The sequence below is a fragment of the Pleurodeles waltl genome, chromosome 3_1, assembly GCF_031143425.1.
Source record: "Pleurodeles waltl isolate 20211129_DDA chromosome 3_1, aPleWal1.hap1.20221129, whole genome shotgun sequence".
NCBI lineage: Eukaryota > Metazoa > Chordata > Amphibia > Caudata > Salamandridae > Pleurodeles > Pleurodeles waltl.
Window position 1 is genome coordinate 802,264,463 of NC_090440.1, and position 26,922 is coordinate 802,291,384.

The 26,922-nt window shown below is 43.1% G+C and overlaps 1 long non-coding RNA gene across 1 annotated transcript; it reads left to right on the top strand.

Annotated features, from left to right (window-relative positions):
• Positions 1–4,037: 4,037 nt before the first annotated feature.
• On the top strand, positions 4,038–22,225 carry LOC138283267 (uncharacterized). The gene is made up of 5 exons (XR_011201162.1): positions 4,038–4,073; positions 4,315–4,376; positions 4,463–4,519; positions 4,615–4,759; positions 20,850–22,225. It is a non-coding gene; the product is annotated as an uncharacterized lncRNA (long non-coding RNA).
• Positions 22,226–26,922: the final 4,697 nt, after the last annotated feature.

Genomic DNA, 26,922 nt, shown 5'->3' on the forward strand with positions numbered 1-26,922 from the left:
TATTTCCCCCTGCTCAGGCGCTAAATATGCTGCTGTGTGCCAACGCAGCCACCCTTGCACCATCGTGCAAGGATGACTGCATTTAGGGGGAGATTGTTTTTGTGCAGGAAAGAACACCTTCCTGCACAAAAACAATTTTAAATGCCAATTTGTTCTTTCTTTGTGTACTACAGAATGCGGCACACATAGAAAGAGCACAAGTGAGGAGAAATGAAAGCATTTCTCCTCGTTCCACTATGCTAATGCCACCCCTGGTGTGCAAAAAAAGTGACATTCCTGTGGTGCTACGGGCTCTTAAATATGCCCCTTTATATTTAGGAACATATGGCTCATCAGAAACGGAGCAATGATCATGAGAGTATAGTGAAGAAAACAATAACAACAGTTGCAGAGGCAAGATGGAATAGTCAGCAAAAAGCTTGGAGAGTCAATATCACTGAAGGAGTTTGTGTTGCATCCAGTCATTACTAATGAAGAAGGAGAAAATACTAAACTAAAGACTAAGAAAAAACAGAAAAAACAGAACAGACAACAGATACTGAAAATAAAGCTCAGAATTATGAGAGTGATTTGAATGCTGCTTTTATAAACCAGTCATTGTTAAATTGTCCATTTCCATACAATTCTGAGCAGATAGGAGTGACAGATAAAGCAGCAAGAAGCGAGGTAGTGGATGTGGGTTCCAGCAGATCAAAATGGAGTTGTGGGTGTGGTTGCTTTGAAAAGAACTAATCCATGTCACGGACTGTCCCTTAATAGTGCAAATAATCAGGTACAGAGCAACGGAGTTGTACAAGTGCAAGGCAATAATCAGGTTCAAATGCCAAGAGTTCAGAGACCTTGAATGCAAAATTCAAATGTGTCCAGGAGGCAGCGGATGCAAGTTCCATAAACCACAATGTCCCAACAACAGATAATTATTTCCTGACAGATTTTAAATCAGATTGCAAATGTTGCTGCAAATCCCTTGGCATCACAGTGTTCTTTAATTGATCTTAGTGATGGTGATTTTTCAGACATTTTTAAGTTAAGATGCCCCAAAGAAGAAGAGGAGTGCATGCTTGGTGCTTCCTTAGAAGTGGATCAGTGTGGTCCATATATGGATGGTGAAGTGAATGGTCACCATGTGCCTTTTCTAATTGACACAGGTACCACACGCTCTACTGTCAGAACAGCAGAAGTACTATACTTTCAGGAAAGAGAATTCAAGTTGTGGGAGTTGCAAGTATACAATTGCCCAACCCAGTAACAGAATCTGTCTCTGTAAAAATAGGTTACTTTGAAGATCAACATCAATTCGTGGTATGCAATTCATGTCCTGTAAGCCTGCTTGGATGCAACTTGCTATGGAAGCTAAATTGTTCCATCAGTTGTACCCCACATGGTATTGAGATACACACAAATTATGAAGATGCAGCATTTAAAATTGTGATTCAATCAAGAGTGTCACATTGTACCCAATGCCGACATGCAATGACTTACCAGATTTAAAAGATACCTTATCCCTTGAAGTTTGGGACTTTTCAAGAAAAGAGAAAGGACACATTAAATGTGTGGAGCCTATTAAAATAACTGTGAAACTGAATGCTGTGTATCCAAAATTGTCCCCACATAACATGACACGTAAAACAATTGCAGGAATTACACCCATGATTGATTAATTTATAGAACAGGGAATCCTAGGAGAGATAATGGGAAGTCCATGTAACTCTCCCATTGTGTGACTACAGCAGCCCAGTGGAAATTCCTGCATAGTCCAGGATCTGTGAAAAATCTATGAAATAGTTGTTCCTTGTTGCAGAATCCAGCAGTGATTTTGTTTCAAATTCCATTTGAAGCATAGTGGTTCACCATGATTAATTTGAGTCAAGCATTCTTCTCCAAACTCATTGCATTAGGCAAGCCAGTTTCTGTTTGTGTTTTGGTTTCACAGTCATGTTCTTGCATGTTGCTGAGTCCCACAAGGGTATGCTGAGACCCCTTCCACCTTTAACCAGATCTTGAAAAAGAATCTGGAGTCCCTTAAATTGGCTTACCATTCAGTCTTAGCCCAGTATATTGATGACTTATAAGAGGCATCAAATACTCAGGAAGCCTGTATGAGAGATACAGTTGCCAATTTGAAGCACTTAGCTGAGAATGGACATAAAGTTTACCCAACTAAATTGTAGTGCTGTAAGAAAGAAGTCTTGTACTTAGGTCATCATATTGAAAAGGGGGAAGGAAGGTGTCACAAGAAAGACTCTCAGCAATTCTCAAAATGAATCCCCCAAAGACGCAGAAAGAAGCCAGGATGTTCTTGGGAATGGTTGGCTACTGATCCAGTGGATTCAAAATGTTTCCCTTTTGGTCAAGCCTTTACAGAGGCTGACACATAAGGATCTGTCTGATCCAGTACCACTGGATGACGATTGCAAACAACCCTTTATAGAGCTGAGAGACAATCTCTGCTGGGCCCCTGCTCTGGGAATGCCTGATGACAATAAATATTTTAGTTTGTATTTGTATTTTGTATTTGTAAAGCGCGTTCCGGACGTAGCATTGAAGCGCTAAGCAGAAAGAGATGCAAGTGAGAGCAAAAGGAGATGGAGGAGTAGCAGCAATGTTTAATGGACAAAAAGTTATAGGGAAAAAAGCCATGTTTTTAGCTGTTTCTGTAAAGGCATGAAAGTTTCCTCTTTCATGATACGGAGTGGGGGAGTGTTCCAGAGCTTAGCTGCCGCCACTGAGAAAGCTCTATCGCCCCATTTAGATTTCCTGCAGTAGGGTACTGAGGCCAGATGGAGACTGGTGGATCTTAGGTGACGACTAAGCGCATACCATCTCAAAGTTGCGCTAATGTATTTGGACCCCTCGGAATCGAGAGCCTTATGAGTGAGGCAGAGAGCTTTAAAGAAAGTACACTTCTCCACAGGTAGCCAGTGCAGCTGCCTCAGGCTTCCACTGGCAGACACCTACCTCAGAAGATCCAACACCAGGTGGGCTGCAGTGTTCTGTATAATTTGCAGCTTGTGAAGAGAGCCTTTGTTGATGTTCAGCATCAAAGCTTTGCAGTAGTCCGATTTATATATTACTAAAGCAAGAATAGCTGAAATTCTGAGTTCCTTCTGTAAAAAGGTTCTGCCCAGTAACAGGTTTTAATAGTATGATTAACCGATAGGTCAAAAGTCATAGCATTGTCAAATAAGATCCCTAAATTTCTTGCCACTGGAATGGATAATTTCTGTTATCTATATTTGATATAGATCTTATGGTGCATTGAGTTTAAATTGGTTTTACCATTATACACAATGGTTCTGTGTTGAATTTTCTCATATGGAATGAGTTGTTATGTTGCTCTCTACTCTATATTTGATGGATGAATAACACTAGGTGAGCATATAGTTACGTGACCCCCAGCGAGTTATAGGCCCTTTTTTGGATTTATACTTGATCTATTGAAAGGATGACACATTAAACATAATCTATAATGTTGTTGTCCTCGGGTTTCCAAAATACGTTTTCTACAACGCAATCCTTTTCTCATTATCGATACGTGGTCTCAGGTGTATGAGTGAGATGATAACTGGTGAAGCTTAATATCAGTGTTGTTAAATTACGAGGACCGCTGTGGGCATCATTATATGGGGATTTGGATCGGAGTATAATAACATGTGAAGGTTTTTGCATGCCGTTTTATGTTCTAGTCATACGATCATTTTTTTTTCGTGATATGTGCTTAATTGCAGTAATTATGTAAACATTGCTGCTACACACATAGACGCCAGAGGGAGCAAATAGAGCCCATTGTGAAGGCGGACCAGATTGGAACAATGCAAACTGTGTTCCACATCTGTGTTTGCTTCACTGAATGCAGGAAGCTAGATAAGCGTGGCGGTAGACTTACGGCACGTGCCATAGGGGGCGAATAGAGCCCGTTAGTGCATGCGGACCAGAGTGGAACATTTTAAACAATGGTTTCCACACCTGTGTCCGCTTTACGAAATTAAGGCAGTTATAAAAGTGCTGCGTGAGATTTGCCGCGTTTCTGAGGTTCACACATGAAGTAAAACTACCGGCTTCCATATCGAAAGGTATATGGGCTTTGTGAGTTGTTTGATAGAGCAGAATAGTTTTGCTTTTTGGATATATTGGGTTTCTTTACCTATTTACTGTTAGGAGAATTGAAGAATAGAATAATTCAATTAAAGAAGTAATATATGAATGATCCATTCTGTGTGTTTTTTCTCATAGAACACAGAGAATTGTGAGGTTATTGTGATTAAGATGTCTGTTTTGAAGGGAGATTTTAATGTGTGTTTGGTTGTTTTTAAGGGATTATTCTGAAGAAATTTGGTGAAATTATGGTGGAAGGAGCATATTTCTAATAACCTCGGGTAAGAATATAGTGTTAGTTGGTTGGTTTAATATCATTTTGTTGTATAGTGAGTTAATTAAAACAGTAAGTTTTTGTATGTTTTAGATGTGAGGCGAGGTGAAGTGAGATTGAAGTGGCTTCAAGAATGAGATTGTACTAAGTGTAAGTATTGGTGTAAATAGATTTGCAGAATCATAATTTTTTACAAAAAGATTAGGATAATAAGATTGATTACTATTCTTTTTGGATTACTTTAGTGGTCCCCTATTGTTTTAGTCCTGATGAAGACCCGTGTGTGAGCCCGGAATTAGCCAGAGAGCCAGAGGGGGTTGAAACGTCGACGATGGTGTTTGAGCCTGGATGTATTTTCTCTTTTTTACAATGAAGGAAGGACTCGAATGGGTATTTAATACTCTTGTATTTATCTTAATGATTCAATGTGGAAGAGGTTGAACCAACAGGCTTGTCTTTTTAATCTATGTTTCTATTGGATAGTTTTGAGATTTATGGTTCTCTTCCTTTTCTAATCACGAGCACCTGATCTTTTAGCACTTTCTTTTGTCCTTCTTATTTAGTGTTTTTGATAGGGGTTTGTTCTCATGTGTATATGCAATATAATATTTGTATATAAGTAAAGGATTTTTTTCTAATTAGTTTTTTATTATGCTGCATGTTAAGTATAGGATATATGTATGTTATTAGACTTGGGGGGTCATTACGCCAGGGCAAAAATGTCGAAAGCACCGCCAACAGGCTGGCGGTGCTTTCTTCCCTATTCTGACCGCGGCGGTCGCACCGCCGGGGCCGGCGGTTTCCCTTCGTTTATGCCCCGGTGGTGATAATCCGCCAGGGCAGCGCTGCAAGCAGCGCTGCCCTGGGGATTATGACCCCCTTACCGCCAGCCTGTTTCTGGCGGTTTGCACCGCCAGGAAGAGGCTGGTGGTAAGGGGTGTCCTGGGGCCCCTGGGGGCCCCTGCACTGCCCATGCCACTGGCATGGGCAGTGCAGGGGCCCCCTAACAGGGCCCCGGCCAGCTTTTCACTGTCTGCATAGCAGACAGTGAAAAGCGCGACGGGTGCAACTGCACCCGTCGCACGGCCGCAACACCGCTGGCTCCATTAGGAGCCGGCTCCTGTGTTGCGGCCTCATTTCCGCTGGGCTGGCGGGCGCAAACTTGGTTTGCACCCGCCGGCCCAGCGGGAATGTCAGAATGGGGGCCGCGTGAATGCGGCCGCATTGGCGGCCGCATGGCGGTTTCCGCCAAGGTCGGAATGACCCCCTCGGTTTTAGAGGGGGCATTGTAGTCTCTTAATAATTTCTACCCAGCCCCTCTTGGGCTTGGCAGGGTTACCCTCTGTGGTTTGTAATATACTGATATGGGTACAGGCAGGTCTCTGCAAGATTGCGGCCACCAGCGAGAGCTCCAGAAAGAGCTATTACAGCCGAAAAACAGTTATTCATTTTTCTCTCCATTGATTTTTAGACAGTAATGGCTCATCCATTTATTGACCTTATTCATGCAGTTGTGAAACCTGACTGCTACCTCCTCCTAGTTCCTATTGACCGTGATAATAACTTGTGTATCATCAGCATATCAGAAGACCTGAAAGCCAAATGAACAGACAAACTTTGCCAATGGTGCCACATACAGACTGAACAGGGTGGGGCTAAGAAATGGCCCCTGAGGGACCCCACAAGGAAGTTGGAATGGGTCAGCTCTAAAATCTCCACAACTCACTATGGTTGATCTTTCACACAGAAAAGACTCCAGGATATCCAGGGCACTGTATCTTACCCCAACCTGGTAAAGGCGTTGCACCACCAGTTGCAGAAAAACAGTGTTGAATGCTGCTGAAAGGTTTAATAATACAAGAATGGCTCCCTCCCCTTGATCCATGATCTGACAGATCAAGTCGGAAGTAGCAGTAAGAGCGGATTCTGTACTGTGCGGTTTCCCGAAAACCGTGCTGGGAGGGTTCTAAGCAACCACTTTCCTGGAGGAAACGGGCTAGTTCGATATTAAGATGCTTTTCTAGAATTTTAGCCGAGGTAGATAATAAAGAGATGGGGTGAAGATTCTTAAGATCATTAGTGTCGCCTCCTGATTTCTTTTTGAGCGGGATTACAATTGCTTCTTTCCAGGACAGGGGGAAAACCGGGGTGTTCAATACCTCCTGGTAAGCCAATTCTCATGCTTCAGACACCAGGTCAGGTGCGAGCCTCAATACTTTAGGGGAGCTAGGATCGTTTGAGGACCCTGATCTAACCCCTGACAACGGTTCTTTAAGTCTGTCAGAGGGGGGAAATTGCTGAGTAGGGGACTGTTGTTAGTAACAATATCAGCACTAGAGACTGCAGGGTCCAGATCCAAAGGGTGTGGGGCATAATTTAAGTGGATCTGTAAGACTTTGTTTTCGAAAAAGTATGCTACCTTATTACAAAAGGCTTGGGAATTCTCTAGTTCTGGAAAGGTGGCCAGGGAGGTGAGGAAGCAGACCACCCTAAAAAGTTCCCTAGGTGCATTGTCTGCTCCCTTGATTTTAAGAGTGAAATAATCAGATTTTGCTTTCCTAATCACCAGCTTATAGTCCCCAAGCAGAGTCCTAAGCTTGTCTCTCTCCACTGAGTGTTGATCCAGTTTCCATCTTCGCTCCTGCCACCTATATCATCTTTGCAGATCCTTGAGTTCCTTGGTGTACGAAGGGAAAGATCCTTTCTTACCGGGCAAGGGTCTAGTCTTCCATAAAGGAGCCAGCTGGCCCACTGCTGCCCTTAACCCTTTCTTCATACCTTTCCGCCGAGGAGCTAAACAGCTCCCTACCACGTTCCCAGCCATACTTAAAGGCCTGTGCAAACTTCTGCTCCCAATTCTGCCTGAAAGTCTGCCCAACTTGGTGGTTGGAGGGATATAAGTGGACATCCCCCTTCCAGCCACACTAAAAGATAGCAGATAATGATCGGACCAATCAAGGGCAAAATTATTAATAAAGGTACAACTATCATGGTGTGAAATGCCATTTAGGGTGTGCCCCGCCCAATGGGTAGCTGACGTAATGTTAAGATCCCAATCAAAATTAGACATCAGGTCAAGGAAAGGACTAGTAGAACAGTCCTGTTTGTCCTCAAGGTGAAAGTTAAAATCACCCAAAATGATGCACTTGGAGGTCGCAATAAGTGGTTCAATAATGGACAGCCAGTGTAGTAAAAATGAGTTGTTAGGACCAGGGGGACATACTGCTGTGAGTGAATGCACTCTGTCAGGATCAAGGCTGCACGCGGTCCAGGTTCCACTTCAAGGTCCGCTGCGTGGATTTGCAGTGCATTATGCGCACCACTGGTCATCCCGTCTGTCCAAAGAATGGAAAGCAGCGTTGCTTGCCCTGTGGTAACACCCACATAGCTGCAGGTTCAGCCCATTGGTGGTCAAGATGCACTTATCAGTATTATCCTATGAAAGGACTACATTTCCTATGTTTTTAGAGGCAGCGGCCATCTTGGGGTGTGGCAGGCCTATAAAGCCCAGCCACACCCAAGCACGTTGCTCACTATTTTGAAGACTTTGATGCAGTCAGACCTCAAGGGACCTTCCTCTGGAGCAAAGCTGAATTTCTTCAAAGGCAGCTTGGCAGAAACTCAAAGGCTCCAGTTATTCCCTTTGGGAATTCAGACACAGGTAGGTCGTACTCGTGAGCGGTAAGGTCGTGAAGAGCCCAAGTCAGAAGGGAGTTGCTTCTCCCTAACTTTCAGCATTCCCCTACATTAACGAGCATGGCGTTTTAGGCGCTTCAGTGAAGAGCTTCAGTTCACGGCAGAAAAATGCGCTCAGTAAAGCACTTCAGTTCACGGCAGCAAAACACGCTCAGTAAAGCGCTTCAGTCCACGGCAGCAAATGCGCTCAGGGAAGCACTACAGTTCACGGCAGCAACGCGCTTTGGAAAAGCGCTTCGGTTCACGGCAGCAACACGCTTTGGAAAAGCGCTTCAGTTCATGGCAGCAACGCGCTTTGGAAATGCGGTTCAGTTCACAGCAGCAATGCGCTTTGGAAAAGTGATTCAGTTCACAGCAGTAACACGCTTTTGATATAGCGCTGCAGTTCACAGTAATAACCCGCATTGGCAGAGCGCTTCAGTGTCAGAGGAGAAAAAGGTCATTGGCCTCAATGTTCAAAAGCGCTTCAGTTCACAGGAAGTAAAGTGCCCTTGGCACAATATACAAAGCGCTTCAGTTCACTGGAGTAGAGCGCACTTGACACAATGTTTAAAGCGCTTCAGTTCATAGGAGTAAAGCGCACTTGGCACGACATATAAAGCGCTTCAGTTCAAAGGAGTAAATCGCTCTTGGTACAGTAATCAAGGCGCTTCAGTTTACATGAGTAAAACTTTCAGGGCTAGGTGGCAAATTTGGAAATGATTCAAAGATAAGCAGATCATAGTTTCATTGTTTGTGGAAGCATAATATGTGAGATACATATTTAAGTCTTTGATGATATGTGAGATACATGTTTAAGTCTTTGCGAATTTCTAGGCAGAGACCAGACATTTTATGCTTATGAATGCATAGTAGTTGCATGATTGATGTTCGGAGTATGTTAATAATCCAAGGCTAATTGTTCTTGTTCCATGATTCAGAGAAGGAACACGTCCAGTTTTGTCTAAGACTCATGGCATTCTGAAGTATCATGTTTTTACCCATTGTTCTCGTTCCATGATTCAGAGAAGGGCCACATCCAGTTTTGTCTAAGGCTAATGGCATTCTGAAGTATTATGATTTTACCCATTATTCTTGTTCTATGATTCAGAGAAGGGCCACGCCCAGTTTTGTTTAAGGCTAATGGCATTCTGAAGTATTATTATGATTTTACCCATTGTTCTTGTTCTATGATTCAGAGAAGAGCCACGCCCAGTTTGTTGCCTAATTCTCATGCCATCCTGAGGTATCATGATTTTACTAATTGTTCTTGTTTCATGATTTACAGAAGGGCCATGCCCTGTTCCATAAGGGTCTCAACATTTGCATTCCTGGAGATGCCTTTGTTTGTTCTATAAGGGTCTCAACATTTGCATTCCTGGAGACGCCTTTGTCTGTTCCATAAGGGTCTCAACATTTGCATTCCTGGAGACGCCTTTATCTATTTCATAAGGGTCTCAACATTTGCATTCCTGGAGACGCCTTTGTCTATTCCATAAGGGTCTCAACATTTGCATTCCTGGAGACGCCTTTGTCTGTTCCATAAGGGTCTCAACATTTGCATTCCTGGAGACGCCTTTGTCTGTTCCACAAGGGTCTCAACATTTGCATTCCTGGAGACGCCTTTGACTATTCCATAAGGGTCTTAACATTTGCACTCACGGAGATGCCTTTGTCTATTCCATAAGGGTCTCAACTCTTGCACACACGGAGATGCCTTTGGCTATTCCATAAGGGTCTCAACACTTGCACTCATGGAGACGCATTTGTTTATTCCATAAAGGTCTCAACTCTTGCATTCCTGGAGACGCTTTTGACTATTCCATGAGGGTCTCAACATTTGCATTCCTGGAGAAGCCTTTGTCTATTCCATAAGGGCCTCAACACTTGCACTCACGGAGACGCCTTTGTCTATTCCATAAGGGTCTCAACTCTTGCACACACGGAGACGCCTTTCTCTATTCCATAAGGGTCTCAACACTTGCATTCACGGAGACGCCTTTGTTTATTCCATAAGGGTCTCAACTCTTGCATTCACGGAGACACCTTTGTTTATTCCATAAGGGTCTCAACACTTACATCCACGGAGACGCCTTTGTCTATTCCATAAGGGTCTCAACACTTGCATTCACGGAGACACCTTTGTTTATTCCATAAGGGTCTCAACTCTTACATTCACGGAGACACCTTTGTTTATTCCATAAGGGTCTCAACTCTTGCATCCACTAAGACACCTTTGTCTATCCCATATTGGTCTCAACACTTGCATCCATGGAGATGCCTTAGTCTAAGTGCATAATTGCATGTTGATGTTATTGTGAACAAGTATATTTATACATGCTTAACCATTTTCCTTTTCAGATCTCTCTCCCTGCAGTTCCCTATCCTAATTTCCCTTCCCCCAGCTTGGCTTCATTAATACTCAGTGTTATAATAACTTTCTGAGTTGGTGACGCCGGGAGGTGGTCCATTTGTTCTACGGCGTGCAGATCCGGAGGAAGGAGCACTGTGACACTCTCTCGGTTTTGCCTCAAATGCACTATAAATGACAACAGAACTGTGGCATATTTTGCTGCCTCTTTAGATGCTGTGGCTTTGGCTTTGCCTGGTTGCTTAACGCAGTTGCTGCGGTAAGCAACAGCATCGGTTTGGGACACCCTTTGAATGTTTTTGTTCCCCACTCCGCTGGAATTTTGTTAACCCGCACGAAGGCTCAGCATCTAACAAGTGCACGTTTGACATGCTGAGAGCAAATAATGTTAGTCACTCAGAATGTGTCACTCAAATGCTGTAATAGTATGAATCCAGCAAATCTTTTGCAAATTCCTGTGAATGATAAAGATGTAAATGATGACTGTACAGATGAAATTGAGCCGGACTGTCTAGATGTCACTGAACTTTGCACCAAGCCGAGACCTGATATTCAAGAAATTCCCCCACCCGAATTTGGTTATGTGATTCTTGTTGAGGGCTCCTGTTTAGAAGACAATTATGATACCCTCAGAATTGTTATGCAATATGTACAGTCACAAGTGTAGTCAAAGCCTCATGGTTTGAAGAAGTCTATTCTACCCAAGTAACTGAATTAATTGCTCTTACAAGATCATGCTGTGTTTCTGAACACCTGAGGGTGAGAAAATGTAGCTTTGGTGCTGTTCACAACTTTGTGATCTCTTCTGGGTCACCTATCAGGAATGGATATAAAGTGTATAATCTTTACAATGCATTACAGTTGTCTGCCCAAATTGTGGTTGTGATGTGCTCCTGCACACCGCAAAGCCACTGATTATGTAACTGTTGGACCTGGCTCTTTTTGCAGGATCGTCCCAAAACCTTTTACCTCCATCCTCCTATTTTTTCTGAATAATTTTTATTGGCGTTAGGATCCTGGGCACTTTACCACTGCTAACCATTTCTAAAGTGCACATGGTCTCTGTATAAATTGTGATTATGATTGGTTATCCCTGATTGGTATATTTGATGTACTAGTAAGTCCCCAGTAAAGTACACCAGAGGTGCCCAGGGACTGTAAATCAAATGCTACTAGTACTAGTAGACCTGCAGCACTGATTGTTCCACCCACATGAGTAGCCTTGTAAACATGTCTCAGACCTGCCACTGCAGTGTCTGTGTGTGCTGTTTCAACTGCCAGTTCAACATGGCAAGTGCACCTACTTGCCAGGACAAAACTGTCTTTTTTACTACATGTATGTCATCCCTAAGTTAGGCCCAAGGCATCCCCACAGGCAGGGTGCCATGTATTTAAAAGGTATGAAATGTACTGGGGTGTTTTAGTGAAATACTGCCAAATTTGTTTTTTACTATTGCAAGGCCTATATCTCCCATAGGTTAACAAGGAGACTGCCTTTTAAATATTTTTTAAGTGCAGTTTTCCATTGGGAGCAGAAAGAGATCAGGAGTTTTTAGTTGAGTTGGTTTTTAGATTGCCTGTTTGAAAATGCCACTTTTAGAAAGTGGGCACTTTCTTGTTAACCATTCTGTGCCTCAGCCTGCCTGTGGAATTTTTGTCTAGGTCATACTTGGGCTGTTTGTGAATTCAATCTAGACAGTAACACAAAGAGCTGTGCCTGCCCTCCCACAATACTGACTCCAACCCCCTGGGGTGTGTCTGGTGTCAGGCCTGGGCAAGGCCGGAACTTGTGAACAACAGAGACTTTCCTTTGAAGTTTGCCTACTTCGAAGGCAGAAATGAGTATAAGTAGTGGACCCCAAATCCCAGATTTTTTGGACAATTCTGGATCAAGAGGAACCTGTGCCAAGGAGAAGAGCTGGAGGAGGTGTACTGTCCCTTTGCTGTGTGTGCTTTGTTGGGATGCCCTGCAGTTGCTGCTTCTGCCTTAAAGAGGATAAAGACTGGACTTTGCTGTGTATCCTGCTTGTGAAGATACCCCAAGGTTTTGGACTGAGATTGCCCCCTGCTCTAAAGTCTCAGGGACATCAAATACTTCATCTGCCAGTGCCTGGACTCCTCTGCTGAGAATCCTGATTTGCTAAGTGGTACCAAATCCAGTCGCTGGGCCCTTTAGAAGATGAAGCTGGTAACCTGCGAGGGGAAATCCATGCACCACTGTGGGAGCGCCAGAAAAATCAACACAGCGCCTGTCCCACGGCTGGAAATTTGATGCAGCACCTGCCTCACAGCTGGAGAATCGATGCACTGCCGCTTCTCAATGCAGACCATTCGCACAGCGAGTCAGAATTTTGTATGCATTGAACCTGTGCTTCAAAATCTTCACCATCACTGCACAGACCTGAGGCTGCTTGTCAGGAAATTGATGTCTCCCTTCCCTGCATGTAAAGAATCGACTCATCGCTTACCCGGCAGAGAAAGTATCAACTCACAGCTTCACTAACGAGTAAGGAATAGACGCATCGCTTGGTTTTTCAACACACACTTGCCCGTGCAGCTTTATTTTCGATGCATATCAGGTACTTTTTGCTAAAACAATGCATTTGTTGATTTCTATGCATTAAGACTCTTTTTACTTTAAAAATTCATATCTTTGCTTGTGTATGTTAGCTTTTTGTCATTTTGGTCTTGTTTGATTTAGATAAATATTGGCTATTTTTCCTAAACTTGGGTGGAGACCTTTTGTTGTGTTTTCACTGTGTTACTGTGTATTGGTTCAAATAGTTTACAAATTGCCTCCAAGATAAGCCTGACTGCTTGTGCCAAGATACCAAGGGGGTGAGCAGGGGTTATCCGAGCTGTGTATTTTCCTTACCCTGAGTGGAGTTAGGGTCCCTACTTCGACCAGATGTAAACTGACTGCCATTTAGATACCACATTTCTAACAGTAACTCACTGCGCAAACAATGCCAATGAGTTGGCAAGGTACTGCGCCCTGAATTCTACTGCCTTTAATGGTGAATACGCCAATGAGTAAAATGATGAGACATGTCACAGTCTTCTGTTAACTGCTACAGATACCTGGGAGGAAGTTAAGAGGTTGCAAGAAGATGTGTCAGAGGAAGAACAGCAAGCTTGGGTTAGTACAGATTGTGTAAAAAGAGATGAAGATGATGTTTGGGTTTCAAGTGATGAAAGAGTTCCGATGCCCAATAGTTTGTTACCACCCATGGCAAGGCAATACCATGATCTGTGTCCTATTGGTCATGATGCTATGGTTAGGACATTCGGGCAAACTTGGTTCAACCCCAGATTCAGATTGATGGCAGAGGTCCTATGTCATAGATGTACACATGTCAAAAGATGAATGTAGGCAAATGGACAGCATTAACACTGAGTCACATAGGCAGATCAGTGGACCTTCAACAGGATGCAGCTTGATTGTATTGAGCTACCTGTGTGCATGGACTAAGAAATATATTGGTCATTGTTTGCATTTTCTCTTGCTGAGTTGAGGCTTAACCAACCAGGAGAAAATAAATGACAGTTTCACAGCAGCAAAGGTGTTACTTAGGGAGTTAATACCAAGGTTCAGCTTCCTGATTTCCGTAGAGTCAGATCTAGGGACAAACTTCAGCAGTGAAGTGCAGAAATGATTATGTGTGGCATTACAAGTTGAGCAAAGACTACATTGCAGCAACAGGCCTGAAGCTTCCGAATTGGTGGATCAAAGTTAATAGAGCTTTGAAGTCTACATTGGGGAAAGTATGTGCCTCCACCTCTTTGAAATCACCTAATGCATTGCCTTTTGTTTTGCTGAGTTTGCGCAGTACTCCAGACAGAAAAACTGCCCTGTCCATACATGAAAGTTTAATGGAGTGTGCTATGAAATTGCCAGCTGTACCTGCAAATGTGCTTGAGAACATCACAGATGACTTGGCACTGGATTATTGCAAAGGACTTGCTGACGTGGTTCATTTTCTCTCTCATCAGGTTGGCAAAGCTACTGTTCAGCCTCAGCAGGAGCTCTTCCATGACTTGTGTCCAGGAGCCTGGGTCATTGTGAAGAGACATGCAGGGATGTCCTGCTTACAACTGCATTAGAAGGGGCCACGCTGGTCATGCTTGTAACTACGACATCTGTGAAGTGTGCTGATCTCCCTAATTTGGATCATGAAAGTCATACCCACAAGGTTCCAGGTTCCCTGAGTATACAACACCTGTTCCTGAAGTAAGACAGAGGAATCAGATTAGTCAAGCTGTTGTGGATGTACAAGTGACTGGTACAGCACAATTGTAGTCTGAGGGGGGTCTGAGTGAGTCAACAGCATGGGTTAGTATAGAAGGGTCAAGACAGAAACAGCTGGATTTGAAAAGCTCAGATGCTGACGAAGGACATAGTGCTATGGCAAAAAGAGTTGTATTTAGAGACAAATGACCAAATGAGCAAACTGTGCCAGTAGTGCAAGTGCTCCCAACTATTACATAAGAAACTGAAAAATCTGTTCAGAGTGACAGTGATACAGACAGACAAGTAGATTGGAGATCAAAGACAAAGAGAGTACCATTTCAAAGGTACGCTGTAGGAGGCTGGACTGGCTTGTAGTGAGTACCTAGGGGTACTTGCACCTTGCACCAGGCCCAGTTATCCCTTATTAGTGTATAGGGTGTCTAGCAGCATAGGCTGATAGATAATGGTAGCTTAGCAGAGCAGCTTAGGCTGAACTAGGAGACGAGTGAAGCTCCTACAGTACCACTTAGTGTCATATGCACAATATCATAAGAAAACACAATACACAGTTATACTAAAAATAAAGGTACTTTATTTTTATGACAATATGCCAAAGTATCTTAGAGTGTACCCTCAGTGAGAGGATAGGAAATATACACAAGATATATGTACACAATACCAAAAATATGCAGTATAGTCTTAGAAAACAGTGCAAACAATGTATAGTTACAATAGGATGCAATGGGGACACATAGGGATAGGGGCAACACAAACCATATACTCCAAAAGTGGAATGCGAACCACGAATGGACCCCAAACCTATGTGACCTTGTAGAGGGTCGCTGGGACTATTAGAAAATAGTAAGGGTTAGAAAAATAGCCCACCCCAAGACCCTGAAAAGTGAGTGCAAAGTGCACTAAAGTTCCCCCAAGTACATAGAAGTCGTGATAGAGGAATAATGCAGGGAAGACACAAACCAACAGTGCAACAACAATGGATTTCCAGTCGAGGGTACCTGTGGAACAAGGGGACCAAGTCCAAAAGTCACAAGCAAGTCGGAGATGGGCAGATGCCCAGGAAATGCCAGCTGTGGGTGCAAAGAAGCTTCTACTGGACAGAAGAAGCTGAGGTTTCTGCAGGAACGAAAAGGGCTAGAGACTTCCCCTTTAGTGGACGGATCCCTCTCGCCGTGGAGAGTTGTGCAGAAGTGTTTTCCTGCCCAAAGAATGGCAACAAGCCTTGCTATCTGCAAATCGTGCTGTAAGCATTTTTGGATGCTGCTGTGGCCCAGGAGGGACCAGGAGGTCGCAAATTGGACCAGGAGGTAGAGGGGACGTCGAGCAAGACAAGGAGTCCTCTTAGCAGCAGGTAGCACCCGGAGAAATGCCAGAAACAGGCACTACAATGATGCATGAAACGGTGCTCACCCGAAGTTGCACAAAGGAGTCCCACGTCGCCGGAGACCAACTTAGAAAGTCGTGCAATGCAGGTTAGAGTGCCGTGGACCCAGGCTTGGCTGTGCACAAAGGATTTCTGCCGGAAGTGCACAGGGGCCGGAGTAGCTGCAAAAGACGAGGTTCCCAGCAATGCAATCTGGCGTGGGGAGGCAAGGACTTACCTCCACCAAACTTGGACTGAAGAGTCACTGGACTGTGGGGGTCACTTGGACACAGTTGCTGGATTCGAGGGACCTCACTCGTTGTGCTGAGAGGAGACCCAAGGGACCGGTGATGCAGTTCTTTGGTGCCTGCGGTTACAGGGGGAAGATTCCGTCGACCCACGGGAGATTTCTTCGGAGCTTCTAGTGCAGAGAGGAGGCAGACTACCCCCACAGCATGCACCACCAGGAAAACAGTCGAGAAGGCGGCAGGATCAGCGTTACAGAGTTGCAGTAGTCGTCTTTGCTACTATGTTGCAGTTTTGCAGGCTTCCAGCGCGGTCATCAGTCGATTCCTTGGCAGAAGGTGAAGAGAGAGATGCAGAGGAACTCGGATGAGCTCTTGCATTCGTTATCTAAAGTTTCCCCAGAGACAGAGACCCTAAATAGCCAGAAAAGAGGGTTTGGCTACTTAGGAGAGAGGATAGGCTAGCAACACCTGAAGGAGCCTATCAGAAGGAGTCTCTGACGTCACCTGGTGGCACTGGCCACTCAGAGCAGTCCAGTGTGCCAGCAGCACCTCTGTTTCCAAGATGGCAGAGGTCTGGAGCACACTGGAGGAGCTCTGGGCACCTCCCAGGGGAGGTACAGGTCAGGGGAGTGGTCACTCCCCTTTCCTTTGTCCAGTTTCATGCCAGAGCAGAGCTAAGGGGTCCACTGAACCGGTGTAGACTGGCTTATGCAGAATTGGGCACATCTGTGCCCAAGAAAGCATTTCCAGAGGCTGGGGGAGGCTACTCCTCCCCTGCCTTCACACCATTTTCCAAAGGGAGAGGGTGTAACACCCTCTCTCAGAGGAAGTTCTTTGTTCTGCCATCCTGGGCCAGGCCTGGCTGGACCCCAGGAGGGCAGATGCCTGTCTGAGGGGTTGGCAGCAGCAGCAGCTGCAGTGAAACCCCAGGAAAGGCAGTTTGGCAGTACCAGGGTCTGTGCTACAGACCACTGGGATCATGGGATTGTGCCAACTATGCCAGGATGGCATAGAGGGGGCAATTCCATGATCATAGACATGTTACATGGCCATATTCGGAGTTACCATTGTGAAGCTACATATAGGTAGTGACCTATATGTAGTGCACGCGTGTAATGGTGTCCCCGCACTCACAAAGTCCGGGGAATTGGCCCTGAACAATGTGGGGGCACCTTGGCTAGTGCCAGGGTGCCCTCACACTAAGTAACTTTGCACCTAACCTTTACCAGGTAAAGGTTAGACATATAGGTGACTTATAAGTTACTTAAGTGCAGTGTAAAATGGCTGTGAAATAACGGGGACGTTATTTCACTCAGGCTGCAGTGGCAGGCCTGTGTAAGAATTGTCAGAGCTCCCTATGGGTGGCAAAAGAAATGCTGCAGCCCATAGGGATCTCCTGGAACCCCAATACCCTGGGTACCTCAGTACCATATACTAGGGAATTATAAGGGTGTTCTAGTAAGCCAATGTAAATTGGTAAAATTGGTCACTAGCCTGTTAGTGACAATTTGAAAGAAATGAGAGAGCATAACCACTGAGGTTCTGATTAGCAGAGCCTCAGTGAGACAGTTAGGCATCACACAGGGAACACATACCTATTGGTCACAAACTTATGAGCACTGGGGTCCTGACTAGCAGGGTCCCAGTGACACATAACAAACATACTGAAAACATAGGGTTTTCACTATGAGCACTGGGCCCTGGCTGGCAGGATCCCAGTGAGACAGTGAAAACACCCTGACATACACTCACAAACAGGCCAAAAGTGGGGGTAACAAGGCTAGAAAGAGACTACTTTCTCACATACGCTACACCTGAATGGACATATTTTGCAGCACATTTTGCACCAAAGTTTACAAGCTTTCGCTTTAACAATAGGTATCAAGTTGAACATTCTTGAATTTGTTCCTGTGGCAGAACTGAACTTTCAAATTATGTTGCCACTTGATGAACTGAGACATTATATCCTGCATGTGTTTATTGGTGATTTTTGATTGCACATTCTTTAGAGGCTTTTTGAACTTTTGCTAGAAAAGCTTGGCACACTTTAAAGAAGATCAAGAAGATTTTTGCAGCTGATAATGAACTTTGCTGAAAAGACAATTGTTTGCTGTGTGCTTTGCTCACAACTAAAAAGGACTGAAAGTGACAGTTGATATTTTTGCTGCCACTATTTGCATTATCACATTTTTCATTTTATTTTTTATTTTTGGTCTCAACCAAGAGTAACAAGCTTAAGTACTTAAGTGAAGGAGTGTTAGTTGTAACATTTATAATGCATTTTTTGTTACTTATTGGATTAAGTTTACCCATACCTATTACATCAGAAAAGGTTGGATCCACAAGTGACCCGAGTTCTATAAGCCCTATAGCAATTGTTCAATAAGAAAGATTTACATGAAGATGATTCTAGAGGTGACCTGTCTACAAATGTATATCATTGTATAATTTCTGTTAGCACCATTGCAGTTAAAGGCTGCAAAGTCTGCACCTAGTTGCCTTCATCAGTTAGTGAGGAAAACACTTATCATAGTATTCCCTTGACTTGTGGAATTTCCTGCAGTTTGTTGCTGACTCTTTTGTATCAGCAAGGGTTTCCAGTATTAATACTCTAACTATGATTTTGTTATCTCAACTGTTCCCATCCTAAAACATTTAAGCAGCATTGCCAAAGCTAAAAACATTGATGCAGTGGGAGGTTTCTTTGAACCTACATTGACATTTGGTACACTCTATGCCCATAGACACAACCTGACCTGTATTCGTACCCCAGTAGAAAAGGAGTTTATAGGACAATTTGAAGACAGAAGAAGAGCAATGAAAGCAAAAGTAGAGAAAGGAATAGCGCTGCATAGTTGAGGTAGAGAAGAAGAATCCCATTCATTAGCGGGAAATTACATGTAGAAAAGCTGTGTCAGTATAGACCTAAGTAAAAAACTGACACAACATTTGTAGGGACTAGTGAATGCAGACATGTGTTTGTTTAAGAGTGTTTGGACATTCATGTTAGCTGGGAAAAACCCGCCATACCAGGAGTTTATTTCATCTGTGGGAAAAATGCTAATCATAAGCTACCTAAAGGATGGTGTGGAACTCGATATCTATGAGTAGACTTTCTAAAAATGTATCATGTGGAGCATTTCAGTGATCCTGTTTGGGATGAAAGTCAAATACACATAGAAAAAAACCTCTTCTCTTTCTCGTGATCTCAACATAATGTGGTTAATACATGGGAGAGTCTCCCTGTCCATCACAAACACCCCCTAATATGGGCCATTACATCCTAATTCCATGAGATTCACTTTCTTTCACAAACTTTCTCCTACATCAAGGGGACCGTCCTATTTAATTCCATTGCTTGATTATTAAGGCCTCTGTAATGGTCATACACAAATCTTTTAGGGCATTTCTTATGTTGTTACTTGATCACTGCACACTTCCTTGAGACTTCACCAAACCTGGCCTGGTTGCCAATTATTGTTGGCACCCACTTCTCTTATTCCACGATTCTATGTACTCCTTGAGAATGAATGTAATATTTTCTGAATGAATTCATCATATTGTGAGTTGTGTCAAGGTGATGTTTATCTTTTCACTATTCACATAACTGTGAAATGTGGTGCAACATTTTATTCTCCTCTTGTTAGCACATTAGATGGTCCCTTTTGGCTGAACATAAAGTTACCATGTTGCACCTTGACAATTTAAACAAACTAAACCTATGATTCAATACCAGTCTTGCTATCATAGAGTAGTGCTAAATGCCCTGCTGGAACATCAACCAGTGCTCCCATTTAAATGATGGGAACTGATCCAGTGGATGATCCTCTGCTACTACCATTGTGGCGCAAAGCGAATGTGATTGCTAATCATCACTGCTACTGCTTAAGAGACAGCTTCCTGTACACCTGCTTCAAGCTTACTACTCCACTATCTCTGTATTCAACAATTTAACCTTGGTCTACATCGCACCCGCACAAACAATTTTGGGCTTTTTACCTTCAGGCTCTAGATCAATGATCTGCCAATAGTCTTCTGGCTCTTTGCCCTATGAACTTCCTGTTCTTTCTCAGTATCATTCAAGGGTATCCGTGTTGCAATTTTTTTCACCTTTTTAATTTGTCACACAGTAAAGTTGATTCAGACATTGATATTTCAAGTCTATGATATTGACGACAATTTAAAAAGGCACATAACTAAAGCTGTTTTTTTCCTGATGTCCTGCTTCATATAAGCTTTGTACCTGATTTTGCACTTTCCGTCTAGTTGAATTAGGCTTGTGGTTTATGCTTTGCTTCACCATTTATCAATTGCCAACTACATATATCTTTTGCATATCTTCATACATTCACTAATAACACCATCATTCTGAGAATGTTGTGTGTTTAAACAACATTATACATTGGTGCACATCATTCATATGTGGCTTGAAGCTCTCAGCTGTACAGTGATAATGTTGAAATATTTTACTGCAGTACAGACATAATTATCTAATAACGCATTGCTTAGATTTATATTTTACATAATATAATAGTTGTGGTTTTGTTCATGTTTTCATATTGCTATATTTACAGAAAGATCTCACTGTGGAGCTGTATTGGTACCCTGAAAGTGGCCATGTTGTCACCTTCCCCTTTACCAGAAGATTGGAAGGCAGTGCATAGTTCCTGTACTTTGCAATTGTCGAAAAGGTACTTGCACCTGCTGTGCATTGAGCATTCCACATCTGCATTTGCTGAGATTGGGATTCGCAATTAGCATGCCATTAACCTCGACATCCATGAAGGTTACCAACTAGAAGAGGAGTTCTGCAATAACGGTCCAGAACATCGGGCTGAGGAGTCAGAAGAAGCAGGGCTGGAATATGGAGTATGGGAGCCACCAGATGCATGAGGAGCAGGATGTCAAACATTTGGAATACTTTACTGTGCCTGCAATTTAATGGCAACCCCATTTTCATGAGAAGCTTGGCATAGTTAGGCGTATATCCACTCCTAACCAAGCTGGTCACCATTCTAGTATGTGTTGCCAGAGCTTCACTGCCCAAGATCATGTCTAACCATTTTCCTATAATGTTATTTTCTGCCTAACTCACATATAAGGAGGCTTTAGTCAGAGCAGAATTATCTACAGTGCTTTTAAATACCCTATTTTATGTTCTGTTTATCCCATCTTAGATTTAATGTGTCCCTGGTTTTCCTGTTTTGCTGCAGCTTTTTTCTATTGATGTCGCTGTTGGTCTTTGTGAAGTTTTAGATGTATTTCTTTTCTTGGTTCTAAGAATTGGCCTGTCTCTTGTCTCATTCATTCCTTGATCTAGAATCATATTTAAACCCTGAAACAACAGGAAAGTAAGAGATACACATCTGGAGACAACTCTAATTTACAGAGGAGAAATTTTGAGCAGATAAAATACTGCAAGTTAAGATAAGAGGAACAAGACAGGCAACAGGAACAGAAAACGCAGCAGATACAAGAACGCCAGGAGGATATAGAGCAACCAACCAACACTGAATCTCATCCCAGTGTCACTTAAACAGGAAGATGTTGATAGATGGGTGGTGATATCACAGGAAGTAATCATAAGCATGTTGAGTTGGTAAGGCTTAATTGAACTAATAATTGCAAATGAATCTAACCCAGTAGGTAAAATAATGAAAAAGGAATTTCAGAAATCATGTTCCCAGGTTTGGCAGTCACATCATCAGCATCCATGTAAAACTGTCAAAGAGAGTGGGAGACAGAGCTGGCGCAATCCTGTTGATGTTCTGTAGAAGCATACCCAAAGCGTGTTCACTTGGAGACAAGCAATCCATATTCAACACCTATTGTCAACGGATGAATGGGAACAGGGCCCATAATGATAACACTAGAAAACACTATGCACCAACTATGGGAACAAACAATGGGGTCAGGTCGACTCCACCAGGTGCACAGGAACACTACCATCCATCCCACAGCAGAAGGGGTTGGTAAACTACATACGTTTGACTGGTGCTTATAGAATGGGAATGTCGATACTATTTCTTGATGATTGGATTATTCTTCCTTGAAGAATATTTGCTGACTCTTTCCGTACTCTGCCAGTGTAGTTTTATTGTCTTGCTTCACAACTTCAGAAAATTCTTCACCACTAATCAGGGAAACTTTTTCTGCCCTTTTTGGCTTTTTAGCATTTTCCTTCTAACTGGAACAATCTCAAGGAGACAAGTGACACCTTTTACATCTGCTTTAAATGCAGGGTAGTACATGACTACTGAGAGGAGCTACCATTTGTTTTGTCATTCAAGAAGGGAGAGAGAGAGTCCTTCACTGCATCTAGTCCTTGACAAAAATATTCACAGTAGGTCATTGAGTTACTGGTTGAAGGGGGTGAACCAATACTCAAGCAGAAGCCACAGTTCTCATCAGGGTGAAATGCAAGCCAACTCCTTGCAAATGCAAGTAACCTGTGTTCAACCCTTTGATAGCCTGGTACAAAGCAATCAGGTGTATTGTAAGGCAATGTGTTAAACATTTACACAAGCAATTCAATCAGTAATAAAGAGGAAACACAACAAAATAAATCACACACCAATTTAGAAAACTAGTGTAAAATGTTATAAATTATTTGATAGCAAAACAAAAAAATCTAATTAGTAGACCCAGAGATGTGCAATTTTTAAGATTTAGGAGTAAAATGGTGCTTAAAAGCACAAAGTGCCAGCTGTGGTTATCTAATTGTACTTTACGAGGATAAAGTCACAAGTTTAGTCCAATCACAATGGAGAGCAGGCCAGATACATGGACCAAGTTAGTCCCACTGAGAAATGTACCTTTAATCCTGGTTGTGGAATGTTGCACTATGCAGTGGCAGTCCCGAGAACTGATGTGAGGTCCACGTTAAGGATGCTTTGTGCAGTGGTGATTCCGATGAGTTGCAAGTGCTGCGATGGAGCTTGCATTGAGGATATGTCATGCAGCAGCAGTTCCGATGAGCTGTGTGGGTTGTGATACAGGCTTGTATCGAGGTGGAGCTGCACTGCGCCAGATCAATGAGGAGCTGTGAGGTACGCATCAAGGATGCATTGCACAGCAGTAGTTCTGATGATCTGTGCAGGCTGCAATGTGAGCTTGCGTAGAGTTTGTGTCACACTGCATAAGTTCTGATGAGGTGGTACACAAGCTGCATCGATTTTGTGTTATGTTGATTCTGATAAGACTGCATATGGGCTGGCAGAGCACTGTTAGCCCCACTCCCAAGGGTCCAGGACTGGTGGGGCACCAATTGGGGGGTAGGACTCACAGCAGGCATAGTCCAAGTGCAGGATTCAAGATAATTTGAGCCTTGTCTGCCCCTAAAGCTGGGATCAGGATGCTAGCCAACGAGCCTTGGGAGTCAATCTGGTGGTCTTGGGCTCAAGGTGCAAGTCCAGTCCTTCTCATTCAGTCAGCAGGGCAAGGAGACAGCAAACTAGCATGGCAGCAGAACAGTACTTCTTGCAGCAGAGCAGCAGAGCAGCACAGCAGTACTTCTTCTGAGCCTTCCACAGGTCCAGAAGTATACTGAAGAGGTGGGCTGGAGGGTCCCGTATGTATATTTTGTACCAATTTTGAGCTTTGAAGTGGGAGAAGCTTCTAGAGTTTTCTCCTTCCAAAGGTGGCTTGAATGTCTTTCCTCACTGCTCTTGCCCCAGCTTGTGTGGTGCACAAAGGACTAGTGTGAAGCCCTTTGTGAGTGTGCTGAAGAAGAGTCTTTGTGATATGCAAGTGTGGTAGGTGACAGCTTCTCTAGCTCATCCGGAGAGAGCTGGTTCATCCTGCCAGCTCCTATTCCTCCATTGTCTCACTGTCTGGGAGGAAGACAGAACAACCAACTGCCTGCTACACCTAGGCATGTGACCTAGGAGTCAGTCTGCAGGTACCAAATGGTTAGGACAAGAAAATGTAAACTTTATCATAGTGGTATTTTCAGAATTGTGACTTAAAATCTGACTTAACCATTAAAGAGGGTTTTAAAACACAATCCTTTTAGACAATTCTTTAGACACCAAACCCGACCCTCATACCAGCTTCCAACTGAAAGTTATCACAAATTAAATATAATAAGTTAACTCGATATTATCTTAATGTTATGTCTTTTCATCATAGTGATGCTCTGTGAAATCTCTTTTGCCACTGCAAATGTGATAATCAGTAGTTGAATTTTGGATATGTTGTGAACCAGCTTGGTTTCTAATAAATGCCAACTAGAATAATACTGTTTCAGATGTTATGTTTGATCAGAGAATACATAATATAGGCGGACTCATTGTGAGACAGCTTTAGAATATCTGATAATTGTCAGTTATTTTTCTGCATTCCGCTTTGGAGTAATTCAAAATTGGAAGAAATTGACTTAATTGAAGCTTCTTTTCAATTCCTGCTATGCTTCATAGCAGTTAGGGCTAGGGTAAAATCTTGCAGGTTTCTTTGTTTTCTTTTCGGGTTTGCCACTTCTTGTACACAGCGTCTCAAATATGCTTTCAAGTTGTTTAGAGTCATATCAGATGTACTGCTGATGACATTCATAAGTTTCACATTTAATTTTATGTCTCCTTAGATCTGAGTCGAGAGGTCTATAATGTTCTCAAATGGAATCTGCACCGGGCCTATGCTGTTGTCACCTTCAGTGCCTTTGCGTGAAATTACACATGACTTCTCCTAGCACCTCACCCATAATTGTTACTCCCTAATTTCTGTGGGCTTAAATCCAGAACCTGACTCATATTTGGAGCTAAAGCTAGGTTCTTCCGAGATATTAAAACTCAAGCTGGTGTCTTTCATGGAGCTTTTGTCATAGTCGCATATGATAGTGCGCCAATGATTGACATTGGAGACAATACATTCTTGCATCCTTTGTGGTGTAGACTGAGGTTTACGATAGGTTACCTTTCTGTGTCCGAGGGAACACAGCAGTATAGCATGAATGCCCATTCATCTTTAAGACAGAAACCCATGAAATCCCTCAGCCTGGGTGAAAGCAGACATTTTCATCAATACATTTTCAGAAACAAATTCCAAGAAGTTTATCACATGAGACACCAAAACAAGGGGTTTCATGTTGGTACTGTGTAACAAAGACTAACCCCGATCCCACATATCTAAAATGATTAAAGACCTTTCGACCCTCAAGTGATACTTCCCCTAAAGGTCTATGCAATAGTATTATCAACCAAAAATACATACGTGCTTACCTTCCCTCTCCCTAGTTGTGTCATCTGGCCTAACTGCTAATTCAATATTCCTGGCATGAGAGGGGGCACACAAACTATGACATCAGGCTGATGGAGACTTCACTGAGCTTGTATCAACAGAATCACCAATTGTGCTATTGGACCTTGTGTAATAGTCTTGGGGACACATTGGGCTCTAAATGGACTGACATTTTAGACAATAGTCTAAATATCCCACATAGCCATCACACTCCAGACAGAGCAGACAAGCATGCCAGATGGAGCCCCGTCTATGCCCAGTCATGACACCCTAGTGAATGATTCTCCACCTCTCCAACAAGCTTCCTCACCTTGCCTACAGCTGCCAGCATCCCTCAGCATTTTGACCATATTTAAACAGCCATCTCATTGGCCTTCACCAACACATCTGCCTCAGGGGGCCTGATGCCAAAACACAACATTGACAAAAGGTGCTATTATCTCCCCACTCCAGGCTCACCCCTTGCCAACCATCAGCAATTCAGCAGTTCAGGCCACACTGCTGCAACAATACACATCAGATCACCAGGACTTCCTGAACTCAGACTGCCCACCATATGTGCCTTCATTCTGTGCAAGGAAACCAAAGAGACCAAGCTCTCTGATGCTGCTCTGGTAACCTCTCACTTATCCTCACCCACTCAAAAGTACACAATGGGGTATCTAAGAGTACCTAAAAATGGAATCTGTCTATCAATTGAAGGATGACTGCATTCTGATTTGTTATGTGTCATGATATATTGTCTGACCAAAATATTGTGTCCTAAATATGTTTATAAAAATATCCAATTGGGTGTAGATTTTGTAATATTAACTCTATGGGGTGATATTTTTATAGAATCTATCAAAAATATGTGTAACATTTGTACTATTAATTGCAATGGAGTGAGAGCTTTGTACACGATATTTAGGAAACAATCTTTCTTTTGGAGAACACTTTAGTTACAATATTCTAGTACCATGCCTTCCTAATTATCCATGCTTCTGCCTCTTTGTTGGACTATGCCTCATTTCCTGCAGTGTAGGGAACAGGCAGCCAATCACACAGCTCATAACCATTGTCTACTGCTGATCATTATCTTTCCCTTTCATCCTACATAAGCACACTGGGCTGCCTCTCATTTCAGTTATTCTGCTGGGTATCTGGGACTGAAGTTATCCATGCAACCTTCACAAAAGAGTACAACGTAGGTGGAACTTTGTCAATGTTTAACATCTTGAGCTCGGCTATGGGTATGTCAGTGGGGTGTTTTCTCAGTGATGGGGGCCTATATTCTGAGGTAGAGTTGCATGGGTACAATCAGCTTGGCTGTGCATTTCTTTGTTGGTTTTCAGAACAACAGATTGTTTCTAAGGGTTTTGATCCTTGCTGGCAGAAAGTTTCAGAGCTTTGGTGTCTGTACGGCTAATAAGG